At 37.2% G+C, this 21,061-nt stretch overlaps 2 non-coding genes across 2 annotated transcripts; both read left to right on the forward strand.

The window, feature by feature from the left end:
- The first annotated feature begins 1,660 nt into the window (after positions 1–1,660).
- Positions 1,661–1,767, forward strand: LOC128284428 (small nucleolar RNA R71). Its single transcript, XR_008274855.1, has one exon. It is a non-coding gene; the product is annotated as a small nucleolar RNA R71 (small nucleolar RNA).
- Positions 1,768–17,546: 15,779 nt separating this feature from the next.
- LOC128284821 (small nucleolar RNA R71) lies at positions 17,547–17,652 on the forward strand. The gene has a single exon (XR_008275243.1). It is a non-coding gene; the product is annotated as a small nucleolar RNA R71 (small nucleolar RNA).
- The last annotated feature ends 3,409 nt before the right edge of the window (positions 17,653–21,061 follow it).

Genomic DNA, 21,061 nt, shown 5'->3' on the forward strand with positions numbered 1-21,061 from the left:
TTCCTCGATTTGTAGCCTTCGATCTTTATGAATAGGTCCTCTGCTATTGCTTGAGAATGACTCATGTGCTTCCTTCAGACTCATTTCTTGCAAAGTGGGTTGTATCATATGGTCTGTTTTAGTAGAATGGTTTAGATGATCACCTTCAATTTTTGATGTGTTGCCAGAATTGCGAGCTTGAAGGGTGATTGCTTCATCTCCCACACGAAGTGTGAGCTCAGCTGTGCCAACATCAATAATTGTTTTAGCAATTGCTAAAAAGGGCCTTCCTAGAATTAAAGGAGTGTTGCTATCTTCCTCTATGTCTAAAACAATGAAGTCAACAGGAAATATGAATTTATTGATTTTAACTAGCATGTCTTCAATAATACCCCTAGGGAATCTTATAGTTTTGTCTGCTAATTGAATGCTCATGCTAGTCTATTTGGGTTTCCCAAGACCTAATTGTTTGAACATTTTGTAGGCCATGAAGTTAATACTAGCCCCTAAATTAGCTAATGCATTATTAACATCTAAACTACCAATTAAGCAAGGAATTGTAAAACTCCCTAGATCCTTTAATTTGTTGGGTAGTTTATTCTGGAGAATAGTTGAGCAAACTACGTTTAGCTCTACATGCGATGCCTCATCCAACCTCCGCTTATTTGCTAAAAGCTCCTTTAAAAATTTCATTGCGTTTGGCATCTGTGATAGGGCTTCAATAAACGATAAGTTAATGTGTAATTTTTTTAAAAGTTTAAGGAATTTACCAAATTGTTCATTTGAGCGGTCTTTCCTTGTCGTGTTGGGGTATGGAACACAAGGTTTATATTTGACATTCACTAATTTGTTTTTATTATGACCTACCTCACCTTGACCTCTGCATACCATAGTTTCTTATCTCGGTTTTGGCTCAGGCTCAATGAATCCTTCATCATCTTGAATATTTATTGCGTTGAGCGTTTCCCTTGGGTTGGGTTCAGTATTACTCGGTAAACTACCTAGTGGTCGTTCAGAGATTAGTTTGGACAGCTGGCCTATCTGAGTTTCGAGCCCTTGGATCGATGCTTGTTGATTTTTAAGTACTGTCTTGGTGTTGTGGAAACGGGTTTCTGACATCGAGATAAATTTAGACAGCATCTCTTCAAGGTTCGGCTTCTTCTCTTGTTGGTAGGGTGGTTGTTGGTAGCCTGGAGGTGGTCTCTGATTTCCTTGACCTCCCCCTGAGAAATTTGAGTGGTTCCTCCAACCTGCACTATAAGTGTTACTATATGGATTGTTTTGAGATCGAGGATTATTACCCATGTAATTTAACTGCTCATTATCCATGTTATGGTCATAAGGTTGGTATTCCGAATTGCTTGATCCACCTCCACTTGCTTCGCACTGCATTACTAGGTGAACTTGTGAAAAACTAAGAAAACCATAAATTTTCTTATTCAAGAGTTCTACCTGATTAGAGAGCATGGTGACTGAATCGACATTATAAACACTGGCTATTATTGTAGGTTTTGTCCTCATGACTTGCCACTGATAGTTATTCAGTGGCATCTCCTCTATAAACTCATAAGCATCTTTAGGTGTTTTATTATTGATGGTTCCACCAGCAGCTGCGTTAACCATTTGCCGAGTCGAAGGATTCAGGCCATTATGGAACGTTTGAACCTGTAGCCAAAGCGGTAACCCATGGTGAGGGAACCTTCTCAGTAAGTCCTTATATCTCTCCCATGCATCATAAAGAGTTTCTAAGTCCATCTACACAAACGAAGAGATATCATTACGTAATTTAGCCATTTTAGCTGGCGAAAAATATTTTAGTAAAGATTTTTCGGTCATTTGTTACCAAGTAGTAATTGACCTTCGTGGTAACGAGTTCAATCACTGTTTAGCTTTGTTCCTCAATGAAAAAGGGAATAATCAAAGACAAATGGCATCATTAGAAACACCATTAATTTTAAATGTATTGCATAGTTCCAAAAAGTTTGCTAAATGAGCTTTGGGATCTTCATCCTGCAAACCATCAAACTGAACAAACTGTTGTATCATTTGAATTGTGTTAGGTTTTAGTTCAAAAGTATTTGCAGCTATAGCAGGTCTAACTATGCTTGATTCAGTTCCTGTTAAAGAAGGTTTAGCATAATCATACATAGTGCGTGGAGTAGGATTTTGATTAACGGCAATTGGAGGAGGTGGCTGATTGTCTTGGTTTTTAGCCATCTCTTCGGTTGGGGGTTGAGTATTGTCCTCTTACTCGTTCTCTGTGTATCTTAAGCTTCGCCTTATTTCTCATTGGTTTCTGTAAACTGTGGGATCGATTTCTTCGTCAAAGAGTAGTGGTCCTGACGGGTTTCTTCTAGTCATAAACTATAAAAACTTGCCAAGAGAAAGAAAGAGTAAATTAATAAATAATAAAAAGTAATAAAATAAAATTAATTTGCAATAAAAATATATGGCTAAAGTAATAAAACTTGAGCATTCCTAATATCTTAGTTCCCTGGCAACGGTGCGAAAAACTTGATCGCGTGATTTTCTGTGATAAGTTTTATAAATTTATAATTGATCGTCCTTGAAACTAACTATTATCGCGATGTAGGCAAGTGTACCTATCGAACAGTAGTATAGTTTTAGCAAGGCCGGATTGTCGAACCCAAAGGAATTAAAAGTACTAATAATGACTGTCTTTTTATTATCTAGCCTAAAACTAAGGGGGTTTTATTTTAACTAACTAATTATCTAAACTAAGAATTCACAGAAAGTAGAATTGGGGGATTACTTTTGGAAAACGATTGAATTAAGACAATACCTAAGGAAAAATCCACCTAGACTGTACTTTTTATTTTGGCTCCAAATTGGACGATTTATTCATTTAACTTGTTCCGTAGAGATCCCTAAGTTATGTTATTATCCCTATTCAAGACTAATAACGTCTAATCCCTAGATTGAATAATTGAGACTTTTCTCTGATTAACACCCTAGGGTTGCGTTAACTCGATCTATAGATCCCCTTATTAGGTTTCACCCTAATCCGGCAAAATCTTGTCACCCTATCTCTAGGTGCGCAATCAACTCCCTTAATTATGACAAATGTACTCTTAGACAGGATCAGTATCCTGGGACATGAAAACAAGAATTAAGAACACATAATTAAGAAAAATTTAAATATTTATCATACAATTCAGAAAATAATAACAAGATTCATTTTAGGTTTCATCCCCCTTAAGTATTTAGGGGATTTAGTTCATAACTAAAAAAGAAAGCATCTCAGAAGAATAATGAATACAGAACATAAAGAAAACCTAAAACTCCTGAAGGGAAATTGAAGGGAGATCTTCAGTCTAGAGGATGAATCCGGCTTCTGAGATGGATCAATCGGCTTCCTTCAAGTAATTTCTTCCTTCCTCTCTGTGCCTTTCCGTTTTTTCCTCCTTTAAGGTGTATTTATAGGCTTTGGAATGCCTAAAAACCTTTGAAATTAGCCTTTTCCGAATTGGACTCAACTTGGGCTTGGTAGGGACACGCCCGTGTGACACGCTCGTGTTCGATTGCTTCAAGCCGTGCTCAAGCCTGTGAAATAGGCACAGCCGTGTGGTCTGCCCGTGTGAGGAGGTCCAGGCCATGTTGATTTTGTACTTTGGCCCATTTTCTATGTTTTTGGCCCGTTTCTCATTCCTTTCGCTCTCCTATGCTCTCCTAAGTATAAAACATGAAATTAAGGCATTAGGAGTATCGAATTCACCAATTCTAAGGAAAAATCATCCATAAAATGTGTTAAGCATGGGGGAAAAATATGTATAAATTACGGTTTATCAACTATGACACACACGAAGCTTTTTAGATCACCTCATTTGTTTAATATTTTAGGTAACGCTCATATTTAGGTTTTGGCAGTGCTCGGGAGCTCATATTGGTTATAGCTTATAAAACTAATTTAGTAATTCTTATTTTAAAACTATGGAATTTTGGATTGTTGGACTATTTTGTAGACTTTAATTGTGGTTTTAGGATTTTCTAAGTTTTTAATTAGTTATTTTTAAATTCATTATGATTTTCCATAATTAAAATTAAATGTTCGAGTTTCAAAGTTAAAAAAGTCTAATAAAAGTTTTTATTGCAAAAATTTAATCTAGAATATGCATTTTTACAAAGGAAGTAAACAAAGTTGTTGGCATGACATTTCCAATAAAATGGGTATTATATATTAATGTTTTGGAAAACACATACTTTACAACTAACACATTTTCTAACTAATAGAATTAAGCAAGATTTTGTAAAATTCTGGACTTAAAAATAAATGATGCTTTGAAAGCAAACAAATGAAGTTTCAGAATGTTAATATGACCTTTAAGATCTAGCCATAACATCTAGGTCGTGTTTGAGGTGTTACATTTGGTGGTACCAAAGTCAAGTTCAAAACTCAGGCTATGGTTTTTGATTATTTTTTATATCCAAGTTTATAAAACGAGAATCTGATATTTCGATGCCATCCAAGTAAGAAACTTTTTACTTTAGTGAGTTTAGTTACTCTTACTTTAGTTGCTTTAGTAAAATTTTTGGTCTTTAGAGACTATAGAATAAAACATTTCCACTTTAAGTACTTTTTCCAAACTTTAGATTTAGAATTTACAAATAATCTAAGCTAATCTTCAGATTTCTGAACTATAGATAAGTAAAATGAGTACACGCAATATACGTGGTAGTGGTACTTAAGGACATGGTGGATGTTGTCAAGTGGCTCGACGTGTGCCTTCTTTTTTGGGTAGCATGACCAATTTTTAAACTAGTGAGATAATAGAAATGCCTACCACTGGGACTGATAACCAGGGCATATGGGATGATGCACTATCCCAGGCTATGCTAAGAGTTTTATAAAGGGTTGTTACGGTCCAATCTGGATCTGTAGGCCAACAGTCTATGACTGAACGACTTTAATCTAATGGTGCAGATCTATTTCGCGATGTTGCTGGGATTACTCCGATAGTGGCCGAGTATTGGATAAAGGCCATTAAGAAGATCATGAATGATTTGGATTACACCCTGGAGCATAAATTAAAAGGTGCAATATCTTTGCTTTGTGATGAGGCATATTAGTGGTGGCAATTAGTGGTACGAGGCTCACAGGCTGAATGTATGACCTAGGCATTTTTCTAGATCTAGAAAAAACATGTGGGGGAAAGGTACATGGAGGCTTGCAAGATGGATTTCATCGGGCTTAAGCAGGGTGGGATGTCAGTGACCAAGTATGAGTCTGAGCAAGTATGCTTAGAGTTTGGTAGCAGCTGAGCATGATAAGAGTATCCATTTTGAGGATGGATTCTAGTAAGATTTGAAAGTCCTGGTAGCTCCAAAGTAGGAGTGGGTCTTTGAAGCTTTAATGGAGAAGACTAAGGTTGTGGAGGAAATTAAGCTCGTAGAGTGCAGGAGAAGAGAGCAGGATAAGAATCTAAATAAGAATAAGAGAGAATTTGATCCTTTTGGTATAGCTCTGTAGCCTAAGAAAAGGGCCAGAGTAAATAAACCTCAGTAGGTTGAGGAAGCTATGGGTGTTGATCGAGCTCCAATCTGTGCATACTGTTATAGACACCATCCGAGTGAGTGTTGGAGAATGACAGGGGCCTGTTTTATATGTGTGTCTATGGAGCATCAAATTAGTGAATGTCCACGTCGGGCTAAGCAGATGCAAGCTTCGGTTCAAGATCGAGCTCATCCTTAAAGGGTAGTTTAATAGCCTCTGAAGGGTCGTAGTTAGTTTAAGGGTGGTAATGGTGGTGGTCGTAGACAGAGGGCACCGGGTCGAGGTGCAATTCTGACTGAGGGTAGACAACCGACTTTGGTTTATGCAGTGAGATGTCATAAGGACAAGGACGCAACCGATGGGATAGCAGGTGCGTTTACTATCCATTCTCATCTGTTTTTGTGTTGGCTGATATTGGTTCTACGCATTCATATATTGCTAGCTAGGTTTCTAGCAATTTAGGGATTTCTGTTGAGGATACTGCTAGTGAGGTTTATGTGGTTATTTTCTTGGGTAATCAGTTTGGGTTAATAAGGTTTATAGAAGATGTCCGCTTGAAAATCAAGGGGTTGTGTTCTTGATTGATCTAATGGAGTTGCTGTTTGAGGATTTCGATCTAATTTTGGGCATGGAGTAGCTTCTGGAGCATCAAGTTAGTTTGGATTGTTCTTCAATGGGGTAACTTTGAAAAACTTTGGATGGTGAGGAAATTATGATGGTTGATGAGTGCTGAGATTATCTATCTAACATAATCTTTGCTATTGTCGCTGAGTAATTGGTTAGAAAAGGATGTGAATCATATTTGGCCTATGTGTAGGATACAAGTGTGGTTGGTTTATCAATGGAGAGTATTGGTACAATGAAGGATTTTCCATATGTCTTTCCTAAGGAATTTCCTGGGTTACCATTGGACCGAAAGGTGGAGTTTGGGATCGAGGTTTTTCTAGGGACTACTCTAGTGCCCTTTGCTCCCTACCACATGGCATTGAAAGAGCTTAAGGAATTAAAGGTACAAATTTAAGAGCTTCTCGATAGAGGGTTTATTAGACCTAGTGTATCACATTAGGGAGCACCGTGTTGTTTGTTAAGAAGAAGGATGGTACCATGAAAATTTGTATGGATTACGAAAAAATGATTTAAGTTAATGATAAAAAATAAGTTTTTGTTGTAGGATTGTCACCCCTTTCATGCTACATGAGGAGTTTTGAGTCTTTCTCACATTGAGTCCAATTATAAGTACTTTGGCCCTTTTGACCTAGTACTCTATAATGTGATCCAACTCTATCTAGTTTTTCTATTTCCCAAAATTAAATTTAATATTTACATATTAAATAATTTTCTCATCCCAATTCTAATCCAATAAAATTTTGATGATTTTACCCCCAATAAAATTTTGATGAGTTTTCCCTTAGTAAAATTTCTAAAAAATTTGTTCAATATGTCACAACTCAAAATGTTGACTATGACCGAATGGTTTATTTTCATTTTTGGGCTTCAAAACAATATCATTCTAGAATGTTTCCCATTCCTCCTTTTCTATTCATTTTTTTCATTTTTATTTAAATGTGAAATTCATTTTCGATTTTAACGAGCTACGATTGGACATGTGTAATTAAGACTCAAATGATATATAATTAAGTTCCAGCTTTTCACCTATTAATTATAAACTAATTTAGACATGAAGTCATTGCACTATAATTTTATGACTGAGCACTCCCTGAAGACATAATATTACTAAAACAACTACTCAGTGCTTGTTTAATGATCTTTTTATAAATGTGTTACCATCATAAGATATCGTTGATCTCTTTGGGATAATATTTATTCTCTCAATATAATCCTATTTTATCTCATGGTAACTACTACATCTTTTTACATGAAAAGTCAATCACTATCAAATAGGGATCAGGTCACCCATCACAAAGACGGACGACCTGCGGCTACATTTACTTTTCATCAACCATGTAATGTTAATGAAAGGATATCATTTACCTGATTTTGGGGCTATGAATTCCACTATTATGAATGTCGCTACATACTACAGAAATTGTACACCAAATGCACCAACTTTCGGTTCCTTATCTTTTTGAACTCAAACTTTTACTAACATCAAATTGTACCAATCACACATACATAGTCTGCCATCCACTCAGGATTTAGGTATGTCACACTATGAACGTCACAAGTGAATAAATCCATAAACAGATTTAGGATTTATTCCACTTGTGTCTAGTCCGATGTACTATTAGTCTAGTTAATCATGTCTATGTTGCTATCTTCTAGGAGTCATCCGCTCCGATGCCCAAGATAAGGCATCTCCCCAATTAGACTTGATAGACGACGTATTAGTCTTTCAATCTGTTTGCTCATTTCTAATTAGACTAAAGACATGTTTAGGTTCATCTACTAATCAAGTTGTCTTCTACTACGATCCGACCACGTAATACCACTTAGTATTAGTTAAACATTTAGACAACCAATGAGCAACATTTGCTTGTATTTTGCTTTGCATGCAAAAACCATGTGAGGGAAATTATACAAAGTATATTAATGTAATCAATGAATTTGTTTTATTAACCAATCTATTCAGAAAGTTTACAAGTGTATATTGATGAAAATACTGCACTTAGGGCACCAAACCCAAAAGTCTCCCACTTGCCCTAGTGAAGTAGATGAGTAATGTTTTTCATTCTCATGCCCCTCCACATGTTTCCTAAAGAACTCTCTACTTATAAGAGTCTTATCAAAACAAATCTCAGGGGTTTTTCCTCATATGTGATCTTTGACTGCGTCCACCATTCCGTTAAACACTACTCTCTCCCTTACGTGTTTTGTCCTTATGTGGTTAATTTGGGTTTAGCTATATCCACACTATTATAGAGCCATATCTTTTCCATACCTCATATTAGGCCCTCCATAGTGGAGTCAGTAGTGCAAGTCTTCTTTACACTTCTCCACACAATAGACCAGTCGCCTAGGACAAAAACACAGCCCAATATCGATTTCCTAAAATCCCAACACGTTTGGAAGTCAAAATTAGTCTATCCGATAGGAGTGAGATCTCCTCCAGAATACAAAAGTATATAATCCCTTATTTTTCGTAAATACTTGAGTATATGCTTAACTACTTCTCAATGCCTTGGTCCTTGATTCGCCTGATATCGAGTTAACAACCCCATTACAAAATCGATATTTAGCCGTGTGCAAAGAATAGCATAGTATACATGAGACTTCCAACTATCGAAGCATAGAAAACCTTTCTTATGTTCTTTTTCTTTTGCTGTCTTAGGATGGTCCTCTAAAGAGAGATGAAATCCTAATATGGAGGGTTGATTTCTAATCTTCGAATCGGTCATTGCATAACGTTCCAATATCTTGTCTATGTATGAAGCTTGAGATAGTGCTATCACTTTGTTCTTTTGATCCATTAGAATTCAAATACCTAGAACAAAATTAGCTTCTCCCAAGTCCTTCATGATAAACTATTGGGTTAACTACAGTTTAATTGATGACAATGTCCCTACATCATTTCCAATTGGTAGAATGACATTGTCATATAAAACGAGAAAAACCACGTAACACCCCAAACCCGGCCTAGAAGTTAAGCCCGAATCTGGCGTGTCACATTGAAGTGTTTTTCGAAAACCATGTTCTCACTGAAAACCCTTTTTACTGCTCAAAACCTCTGGCCATTTTAAAACTTGTGAAACGTTAATTCCCTTAAAACCTTACTTGCTGTGGAAACTTATTTGTAAACAGTTGCGAAAACGTGATATTTTGAAAACCAATTGTTGTTTTGGAAAACCGTGCCCTACTTCTAACAGATATTAAGCATACTAAATAAATTTCCCAAATAAAAGGTTAAGAAAATAAAGAGGCCTTAATACAACCCAAATCAAAAACCAAAGTGCTTAACTAAATAAACAAAATAGAAAAAAAATGTGTAGTCGTGTGGTCGTCTCGTAGTCCCTCTGCAACACCGATTCACCTAATGCTGGGGATTACCTGCACAGTTAATAAATGGGGTGAGTTTATGAAAACTCAGTGTGTAATCCACTTACTAGAGTAATCACAAGAAATGCAGGCGAATCTGAATCGATTTGGGCGGAGCCCATTACGATGAAAAGATAGATCCGATTCAGAGCATACGTGGGCCAAAGCCCATTACAATATCATTTGGGTCACAACCCATAACGGAATCAATTGGGCCTAGCTATCTTAGACTCAATTGGGTCGAAGCCTACATCACAATAATATCACGATAATATCATACATGCAATGCTGTGCAACCCACCCTAATAATCCAACCGCTACACACCAACTCCTTCCCTCGGTAAATATCATGTGCGGACATAAATATTGACCCACCCACCTGATGCAGATCAATGGTAGCCTGGTTGCGGTACTACATTCAGTGCAGCAAGCTGCTAATCAAATATTAGGCTTAATAGCCATCGGTGGATCCACGGTCGTTAAGCAACCATGCGATCCTCATATATTTCCTTCGTTCCATAATTCCCAACCCATGCAATATGTCGTGTATGTCATGCTCAATCATCACACGTGTATGCAGAATGGCCATACTCAGTAATAGTCTTTTAAACATATATTAATAGCATATCAGTCATACAACCACAGTCAAGTCAATTAAAACGCAATCATACATTCATAATCAAATTAGTCAAATTTGAAGTCTAAGTTGATCATTTACCCTCAAGGGCAAAACAGTCATTTTACCCTACAGGGGCATGTCGGTCATTTTATACTACAAGGGTATTTCGATAATTTTACACTATAAAGATATGTCGATAATTTTACAAATCGAGGGTGTTTCAATAATTTTACAAATCGAGGGTATTTCGGTAATTTTACAAAACGAGGGTGTTTCGGTAATTTTACAAGTTGAGGATGTTTCGGTAATTTTACAAATCGAGGGTGTTTCAGTAATTTCACAAATCAGGGGTATTTCGGTAATTTTACAAATCGAAGGTATTTTAGTAATTTCACAATCTAGGGTATTTCAATAATTTACAAATTGAGGTATTTTAATCATCGTGATTTTCGTGACAGGTAAGTTTTATATATTTATAATTAATCGTTCTTGAAACTAACTATTATCACGATGTAAGCAAGTGTACCTATCAAACAGTAGTATAGTTTTAGCCAGACCAGATTGTCTAACCCAAAGGAGCTAAAAGTACTAGTAATGACTATTTTTTTATTATCTAGCCTAAGAATAAGGGGGTTTTATTTTAACTAACTAATTATCTAAACTAAGAATTCACAGAAAATAAAATTGGGGAATTACTTGTGGAAAACGATTGAATTAAAACAATACCTAAGGAAGAATCCACCTAGACTTCACTTGTTATTCTGACTCCAAATCGGACGATTTATTCATTTAACTTGTTCCGTAGAGATCCCTAAGTTATGTTATTATCCCTATTCAAGACTAATAATGTCTAATCCATAGATTGAATAATTGAGACTTTTCTCTAATTAACACTCTAGGGTTGCATTAACTCGATCTATAGATCCCCTTATTAGGTTTCACCCTAATTCGGCAAAATCTTGTCACCCTATCTTTATGCGCGCAATCAACTCTGCTTAACTATGACAAATGTACTCTTAGACAGGGTCTATTCATCCTATGAATAAGAGCTTATCTTGAATCAGTATCCTGGGATATCAAAACAAGAATAAAAACACATCATTAAGAACAAGTCAAATATTTATCCTATAATTCAGAAAATAATAACAAGATTCGTCTTAGGTTTCATTCCCCTTAGGTATTTAGGGGATTTAGTTCATAACTAAAAAGGAAAACATCTCAGAAGAATAATGAATGCAAAACATAAAGAAAACCCAAAACTCCTGAAGGGAAATTGAAGGGAGATCCTCAGTCTTGATGGTGAATCCAGCTTCTAAGATGGATCAATCGGCTTCCCTTGAACAGTTCCCTACCTCCTTCTCTCTATGTCATTTCCTCTTCCTTTGGGTTGTATTTATAGGCTTTAGAATGCCTAAAAGCCCTCAAAATTATCCTTTTTCGAATTGGACTCAACTTGGGCCCGACAGGGACACGCCCGTGTGACACGCTCGTGTGCGATTACTTCAGGCCGTGCTTGAACCTATTAGAATGGTACGGGTGTTTTTTCTACTCGTGTGAGTCGTGCTTCGGTTCTGCCAAAGTGACACGGCCGTTTGGTTTGCTCCTGTGAGGAAGTCCAGGCCGTGTTGATTTTGTACTTTGGCCTATTTTCTCCATTTTTGGCCCGTTTCTCGTTCGCTCTCCTATGCTCTCCTTAGTACAAAACATGAAATTAAGGCATTAGGAGCATCGAATTCACCAATTCTAAGGAAAAATCATCCATAAAATGTGTTAAGCATGGGGTAAAAATATGTACAAATTATGGTTTATCAAATACCCCCACACTTAAGGATTTGCTTGTCTTCAAGCAAAATTCTCAACTCAAAATCAAAATAAATTCTTCTTAACTTATAATCTCTATCGATAATATCTCAAAATAATCCAGGTAATCATACATTGAAAATTCAAATGAAAGAACATCAAAGTTTCAAAAATTTCTAGTTGAGCACTTTATCATGAAAATATAAGTGTCTCCCCTCGTCTAAGTAATTACCTTTGATTCAAAATGTCACAGAGTTTCACATCCTCACTAAAGATTCACTCAAATCACTCGAGGTGTTTAAGAACAATAAATGAATCACTCAATAGTCAATAATGAAAAGCCATTACCATAGGCTTGCATGAAAATCAAATCTCCACCACTATAAATTGAGATGATACATCAATCAAAAGGTCTTTAGAGGGTTGTAATTAGGCTTGATTAGGGGGTGTGGTTACAAGCTGAAAGAAAAAGTTAGAATCGAGATTGAATTGAAAAATTACCTAACTAGAAAAATGACTAGTCATTAATCGCGTACAAGAGAGCTTTTTCTCAAAATATGGAATTTAACTTTTTTGGCTTAAAAGATCACCACTACTAATATGTATGCATACAATTTTTTTTTTTTAGGAACAAGTCAAATAACTAATATTAACAACAGGACATAGCTAAGCAATTTATTCAAATCAAATCTCAAGAAAAATAGGGATCAAAATAATTGAGGGGATTTCAACAATAATGGGTTAAAGGTTAATATTAAGGGTAATACAAGAAATGGGTTGTTAGGCTCAAGGGGGTTCACTAAGGGTTAATTTTGAAGGTAGGCTTTTGTGGAGTGAGTGGGTTAAACCTAAGTGCCTTTCTCATTTTGACATATCAAATCAAATGGTATGGTCTTGACATGCATAATCAGCAAGTTCTAGAATAAAAATTCAATACTAATGCACCCATAATGACAGTGAGCATGAAAGAAATAATAGATGCTCTAAAGGCTCAAGATCTCACAAAAAATTATGGCTTTTTGATGTTTAAACTTGTGAATTCTAATTTAAGGAAATACCTAGACTTGGGGAAACAACATAAAATTTTTAAATTCTTAAAAATCAATTTATCATGCTTGATTCCCTAGTGTCTTAAAGTTTAAACAATCAATGCCTAAATTTCTATGTTTTAATTTAAGATATATCAATCAAAATCATAAATCAATCAAAATTTATCCTAAATATGATATGAGAGCTTTTCAAGAGAACAAGACAGTCATTCAGGGATTTTCTGATAATAAAATGAATTTCCTTGAACTAGAGTTTCAGAGAATAATCGGCATGAGGGTGGAGGAGCCGGTGGTAGAGGTTCATTAGTCCATAAGTCCTGCACCAAAAGAATATTATATCTGAAGTTGGTTGTGGTCGTGGTCGAGCAGGACATGGCAGTCGTGGAGAACCTTTCCTAGTGGAGTTTCGAGTCCCTGAGTAATAGAGAGCTTTGGAGCTTTTTATAACTATGATAACATTAGGAACTCTTTTAGAAAGTATATAAGGAAGAGTGATTACTTGGTAGGAAATAGCCGGAATTCAAAATTTTTAAATAAAAATTATAAATCCTAATAAAAATAAGATGAAAGAAAAATAAAAAGTAGTCTTAAAATAAAATAAAAGTAAAAACATAAAATAATAAATAAAAGTTTTTAAACATTTTCATCACTAGATGGTTTGCGAGGTGGGGGTGGCGATGAGATGTGGAGGTGCTGACAGATCTACTGCAGAGTAGCATCAATGTTGTCAAATTGCTGAAAACACTGTTGCTCGAATCGAGTGAGGCACTCAGAAATGTCAGCATATAAAGCCGCAGCATAAACTGGACGAGAGGGTGGTGGTGGCTGAGACGGTGGGTCCTCGTGCTGTGGAGGGACATCATCAATAATGTCCTCGGGGGCCTCCTCCTCGGTAGATTGGGTGAGACAATATTGAGGAGGGTAGGTTCCACATCATTTCTCGATCATCCTCATACTTAGCATGCTCGAGATGCTCTGTGGGGACATCTAGCCCATGAGACTGAGAGAGGATGATTGGGTTGCTGTGTTGAGGAGCCCGAAGTGCCGAGCCAATCGTGTCACTTAGGGCCCGATAGAGATGACCCTCTTCCTATGCCATTCCGTCTGATGTTGAATGGCGAGGGCTATAAAATAAGCAATGTCTAGGACGTGCCCGTGCGACATACACTATAGAACGTAGGTGTCGTGAGTGCTGACGACGCCAGTGCTCTCCCTCCTTCCTGTTAACGTGTGAGCCAAAATGGCATGTAAATACCTTAGAGATAGAGGGAGAGCCGATGCCTTGGAGCGGCTAGGATTATATGAGGCAGCACCAGGGGCGAAGGCATTCCAACACCTTTAGGGAGAGTAGTGGATGTGGCGGTGGAGAGTGTCGAGGTCGTTCTCATCCCTAAACTCCTCTGTATATAGACCCAAAGTGGTTTCGAACTCTGGGACGTTCAATTGGCAGACTAGACTACCGAGACGAAATTGGACTGTTCCCGGGTCATCAAATTGGGCTATCACGGTCTAAAGATGGAATGTTGAGCAGAGTTCCATAGTGAGTTCGAGATATGTCGGCTCAACAATCTCAAAGGAAAGCCCCCAAGGGTCCATGATGAGGAGGGCCCGAATTGCATTCGCGAGTTGGACTTATTCTAGCGCGGCCCATTTTATACAGCGGCCCACTTCCAGGGGTCGGGCCCGGAGTATTTGGAAAAGTTATTCTTGGGGCCTGATGGGGAATTGCAGGAAAAGGTGGCAAATTTTTGCGATCGGACTCGAGGAAGATGAAGCTCCCTTTCTTTTCTTTGAAGCAAGGACAGCAGGTTTCTTTCCTCGTGAAGACGACATGGTAACCCTGCAAGCAAAACCATTATTTTGTCGTGAGGAATGTTCAAGGTAAGACGAAAGCAAATCCAAAAAGGTAGAAGTCATAAATTAGAACTAATAATCTCAGTCACAACTACTAACTACTAGTAACTTAATAAAAAACATTTTGATAGCATAATTTCGTGAATTAACATGGTAATAGCATGAGAATGAGCATAGTAATGGCATAGATATTATAAGAGAATGAGGCTTTCTTAATAACGCGGTTCAACATGCAATGTATACTAAGTAACCTATGAATGCAAATTAAATGAGAATAATGAGAAAAAATGAAAATAGTACAAGAAAACTGAAGACTATTTTGATAATAAGCATTAGAAATAAGTAAAATAGAAGTGAAAAGAGTAAACAAATGCTAAGGGAGAGAGATTGGATGTCAAAAATAGACTGAAAAGCGGTGCACAGGCGTGGTAGGAAGGACGTGTGGACTTGCAGCGGCTAGGGTTAGGGTTTTTGGGTGAAGAAGACAATGAATAGTGTAGCCTATTTATATATTTTGGGGCACACAGGCAGGGAACACGCCCATGTTTTCCAATTTTTTCCCGTGTGATTCGCGAATTTTGAATTTGGGCGCATCTAACAATTGTCCCACGCCCATGTTCCTTGGGCGTGTTCGTGCACACAGCCGTGTCGCATGGTCATGTCTGGCGTTTGTTCGCTTCTCCCACACCTGTGTATGTAGTCCCACGCCTGTGGTAATTTAACAAGTTCGGCCACGGTTGCTTAGCACGGGCATGTCACACGCCCGTATTGTTTTGGTAGGTTCGCCCACGGCCATGTCGCACGGCTGTGGCGATTTATCGTAGCCCGTGCTGGGAAAATCTTTGCCCTGTTTCCACACGGCCTAGGGTACGCCTATGGGATAGGTCGTGTTTGTGTGGGAAACCTGTATTCAAGAGCTCTGTTAGTAAGTTAGGTGTTAAACACTAAAATTTAAAGAAGTTAATACAGTTAGTACTCGGGTTGCCTCTCGAGAAGCGCTTATTTATAGTCTAAGCTCGACTTACCTCTCCATTGAATGGTTACAGTGGTTCGAGGAGTTTATACTCCTCATTCCTGCTATCATTCTCGTCAAAATAAGGTTTACCTTAAAATAAGGTTTTAGACGGGTGTTGTTTACCTTCAAAGTGCCGAACTTAGGATGACTTACCTCAACTGTACCGAATGGGAAAATGCTTAGTATTGGAAGAGGGATTTCTTCATTCTGTTTGGTAGTGACAATGTGAGGATCTGCGACATCTAATAATACTTTATCTCCAACCCTAAGTTGATTTGGGAAGGTATTGAGCTTGTTCTGGCGTAATTTTGGTTTATCGTGTTCTCGATTTATATGTCTACCATTCATCTAGCTCCTCGATTTGTAGCCTTCGATCTTCATGAATAGGTCCTCTACTACTACTTGAGAATGGCTCTTGTACTTCCTTCAGACCCATTTCCTACGAAGTAGGTTGCACCATATTGTCAGTTTTAGTAGAATGGTTTAGACGATCACTTTCAATTTTCGATCTGTTGCCAAAATTGCGAGCTTGAAGGGTGATTGCCTAAATCAGCTAATGTATTGTTAACATCTAAACTACCAATTAAGCAAGGAATCATAAAACTCCCTGGATCTTTTAGTTTGTTGGGTAGTTTATTCTGTAGAATAGCTGAGCAAACTGCGTTTAACTCCACATGCGACGCCTCGTCCAACTTCCGCTTATTTGCTAAAACCTCCTTTAAAAATTTTATTGCTTTTGGCATCTACGATAGAGCTACAATAAACGGTAAGTTAATATGTAATTTTTTTAAGAGTTTAAGGAATTTACCAAATTATTCATCTGAGCGGTCTTTCCTTGTCGCGTTGGGGTATGGTACACGAGGTTTTTATTCGAAATTCACAGATTTGTTTTTATTATGACCTACCTCACCTTGACCTCTGCTCACCACAGTTTCTTGCCTCGGTTCTAGCTCAGGCTCAATGAATCCTTCTTCATCTTGAACATTAATTGCGTTGAGCTGTTCCCTTGGGTTGGGTTCAGTATTACTTGGCAAGCTACCTTGTGGTCGTTAGGAGATTAGTTCGAAAAGCTGGCCTATCTAAGTTTCGAGCCCCTGGATCGATACTTGTTGATTTTTAAGTGCTATCTCGGTGTTTTGGAAATGGGTTTCTGACACCGAGATAAATTTAGACAGCATCTCTTCAAGGTTTGATTTCTATTCCTGTTGATAGGGTGGTTGTTGAAAACCTAGAAGATGTGGTGGTCTTTGATTTCCTTGATCGCCCCACGAGAAATTGGGATGGTTCCTCCAACCTTCATTATAAGTGTTACTATATGGGTTATTTTGGAATCTAGAGTTATTGTTACCCATATATTGGACTTGTTCCTCCTCAATGCTAGGGTTGAAGGGTTGATACTCTATGCATGCTCCTCCTCCATTCGTCTCGCACCTCATTATTGGATGTACCTAAGTAGAACCAAGTAAACCATCAATCTTTTTATTTAGAAGGTCTACCTGGCTAGACAGCATAGTAACCGAATCAACGTTATAAACGCCTATTGTTTTAGTTGGCTTAGTCCTCATGACTTGCCACTGATAGTTATTTAGTGACATCTCTTCAATAAATTCGTAAGCCTCTTCAGGTGTTTTGTTGTTGATGGTTCACCTGGCTGCTGCATCAATCATTTGCCTTGTTGAGGGGTTCACACCATTGTAGAATGTTTGAACTTGCAACCATAGAGGTAATCCATGGTGAGGACACCTTCACAGTAGATCCTTGTATCTCTCCCATGCATCGTAAAGAGTTTCTAAGTCCATCTGTAAAAATAAAGAGATATCATTACGTAATTTGACTGTTTTAGACGGCGAGAAATATTTTAATAAAAATTTTTGGGTCATTTGTTCCCAATTAGTAATTGACCCTCGTGGTAATGAGTTCAACCACTGTTTAGCTTTGTTACTCAATGAAAAAGGGAATAACCGAAGACAAATGGCATCGTTAGAAACGCCATTAATTTTAAATGTATCGCAGAATTCCAGGAAATTTTCCGAGTGTTTGGATCCTCATCTTGCAAACCATCAAACTGAAAAAATTGCTATATCATTTGAATAGTGTTAGGTTTTAGTTCAAAATTATTTGTAGCAATAGCGGGCCTAACTATACTTAACTCAGTTCCTGCTAAAGTAGATTTAGCATAATCATACATAGGTACGAGGAGCAGGATTTTGATTTGCTAGTTCAACGGGTATCACAGGAGGTAGCTGATTGTCTTGGTTTTTAGACATCTCCTTGGTTGGGGTTTGAATATCGTCCTCTTGCTAATTCACTATGTATCTTAAGCTTCGCCTTATTTCCTAATATCTTAGTTCTCCGACAACGAAGCCAAAAACTTGATTGCAATTTTCGTGACAGGTAAGTTTTATATATTTATAATTAATCGTTCTTGAAACTAACTATTATCACAATATAGACAAGTGTACCTATTGAACAATAGTATAGTTTTAGCCAGACCGGATTGTCGAACCCAAAGGAACTAAAAGTACTAGTAATGACTATCTTTTTATTATCTAGCCTAAGAATAAGGGGGTTTTGTTTTAACTAACTAATTATCTAAACTAAGAATTCAAAAAAAAATAGAATTGGGGAATTACTTGTGGAAAAATGATTGAATTAAGACAATACCTAAGGAAGAATCCACCTAGACTTCACTTGTTATTCTGACTCCGAATCAGACGATTTTTTCATTTAACTTGTTCCGTAGAGATCCCTAAGTTATGTTATTATCCTTATTCAAGACTGATATAATCTAATTCCTAGATTAAATAATTGAGGCTTTTCTCTAATTAACACCCTAGGGTTGCATTAACTCGGTCTATGGATCCCCTTATTAGGTGTCACCCTAATCCGGCAAAATCTTGTCACACTATCTCTAGACGCGCAATCAATGTAACATCCTGAATTTGGGGCCTAGAAGAGTTGGGTTTTGAGTCTGGGATTCGAATAGAAGAAAACCTGAATAATTAGGAAGTTTTAAATATTATCGTTTCGAAAAAAAATTTATTTTATTAAATTACCACTAGAAAATTTTTATGTATTTATTATTACGGATATTTTAAATTTTTATGAAATTTTAATTAGTATTATGAGATAAAATTATTATTATTAGAAAAATATTATCAGTATGTATGTTTGAAAATTTTTATGAAAATTTTTATTATTTACTATATTATTGATATTTGAAATTTTTATTATTAGATATATTTATAAAATTATTATTATTATTGGAAAGGAAAAAAATATTAGTTGTAACATACGATTTTCGGGATTTTTTTGGGTTTTGTGATTTTAGTAAATCTTGAAATTTTCATGTTCTAAATATTGGAATTATGTTTAAATGTGTTAGTAGACCTTTAGAAGGCCCAATACTGAGCTAAACACGATAAAATATCAAGGTGGGATTTTTAAGTGAATAGGAGATTTGGTTAAATGGGCTTTTAAGAAGAACTGCGTAAGTTATGAAAAAAATAAGGCCTTGGTAAAGTGGCAAGGTGACGCCACTAAGTTCCTAAAAAGTGGCGCTGGGAAGGAATTGGAGGTCCAGGGTTCAAGTTGTAAGGTAGGCATATTGTTTTTCTTTTAATTTTTAGGCATGTACTAGGCATGTGATCACACAAGTAAATTTCGACAAGGGTCAGTAGAGAGATGGGCGATTGCTCTAATTTAATATTAGGTTAGGTTCTTTTCTTTTCTATCTTGGAGAATTAGGGTTAGCCACCGAAAGCTTTCTTTCATCTTTTCGAATTCTCACAAAAGCCGAAAACACAAGTCTATTTCTCATTGTGCCGAATTTTCTTCTTCTTTTCCTCCATGTTTTCTCTTCCTTTATGCTTCTCCTTCTAGCCAAACCTTCGACCATCTTATTCACCTTCCTTGTCGATCCCATCTTCCATTAAACCTTCATCACCAATCGCCATTAAAAGGTCGAAATCACGAAAACTCACTACTTGTGCCGATTTCTCCAAAGCCAAATCCTTCAAGATTTTTGTTCCTTGTGATCAACATTCATCTTCTCTAAACCCTTAATATCTGTCAACAACGTTACTCCAAGGTTATAGCCTCAAACCATCATCTTCTTCATCACCTAAAAAGCCAAATACCATAGATTTAGGGACTTATAGCCAAACTTCAGATCTTCTAGATTCGAGTTCTACCATCGTTTAGAGGATAAATCGATCGATCTATGTAGAAATCAAAGAGGAACAAGTGGTAAGTGCTCATCACTTCAGATCTAGTCTTATTTTACAACTTCAAAAAAGCCGAAGTCCCTAAAATCTAGGGAGGCTGTCGATTTGGGCATGTGGCTCTAAAGGCTTTTAACTGATGTTTTCTGTCAATGATTAGTGTCTTCTTAAGTGTTGGATTGAAGGCGTGGGAGTTGGAGCAAACGGATTCGGAGCTAGCTATCGATTTTGGCAAAAAGGTAATGTTTCAAAGGCTTTTAGGGACATGGTTCGGTCATGGATAAGTAGGTTTTGGGTTTAGTGATTATGGTTTGTAAATAAGAACTGTGCTAATAAATTGTAGGACATCGAAAGAGGTCTCAGAAGCAGTCGTAGCAAATCAGGTGTGTACCAAACACCCTTTCTTAGTTCAATTCGGCAAAAGCCGAAATGCCAAAATTCTGGCATTTCATGGTCATGTGAGTATGCGAATGCTCTCAAGTAAAAGGGTAATTGTTAGATCTGGCACCGCAAGGTGGTAAGCACGTTCGCGTGACGTTTTAGCGTATTTCGGAAAAAGGGGCTCGATGGGTAAATCGGCCCAATGGGTCAAATCGGGCCCAATGGGCTTACGGACCAATATGGGTAAGAGATGGGCAAATTAGCCTGTTAGGTAGATGGTGGAATCAAATTGCATAAAACTGATAAAAATTATCAATTAGCTTGTGTAGCAACAGAGATCACTTAAATTACCCCTAAAGAGCAAAATTACCGATATACCCCTAGGGTTTTAAATTGGTGAACGCATGATTGATCAATGTTGTATTTTACATGATATGCTTTTATTAATATCTATTGCATGGGGTTGGAGTATTAATGGAGGAAGTATCTTGAAAGTGGTTCATCCACGTCTTGAGGCTTTGCCTCAATCGATCGAATTTGAGTGCTGCTCTTTAACTGTGGTGTGTGTAGGGTGGGTGGGTTGAGATATTCCCCACATGGTGTGTAGGGTTGGTACAGGCGGTGTAGCGGTTGGTG

The sequence above is a fragment of the Gossypium arboreum genome, chromosome 11, assembly GCF_025698485.1.
Source record: "Gossypium arboreum isolate Shixiya-1 chromosome 11, ASM2569848v2, whole genome shotgun sequence".
Lineage (NCBI taxonomy): Eukaryota > Viridiplantae > Streptophyta > Magnoliopsida > Malvales > Malvaceae > Gossypium > Gossypium arboreum.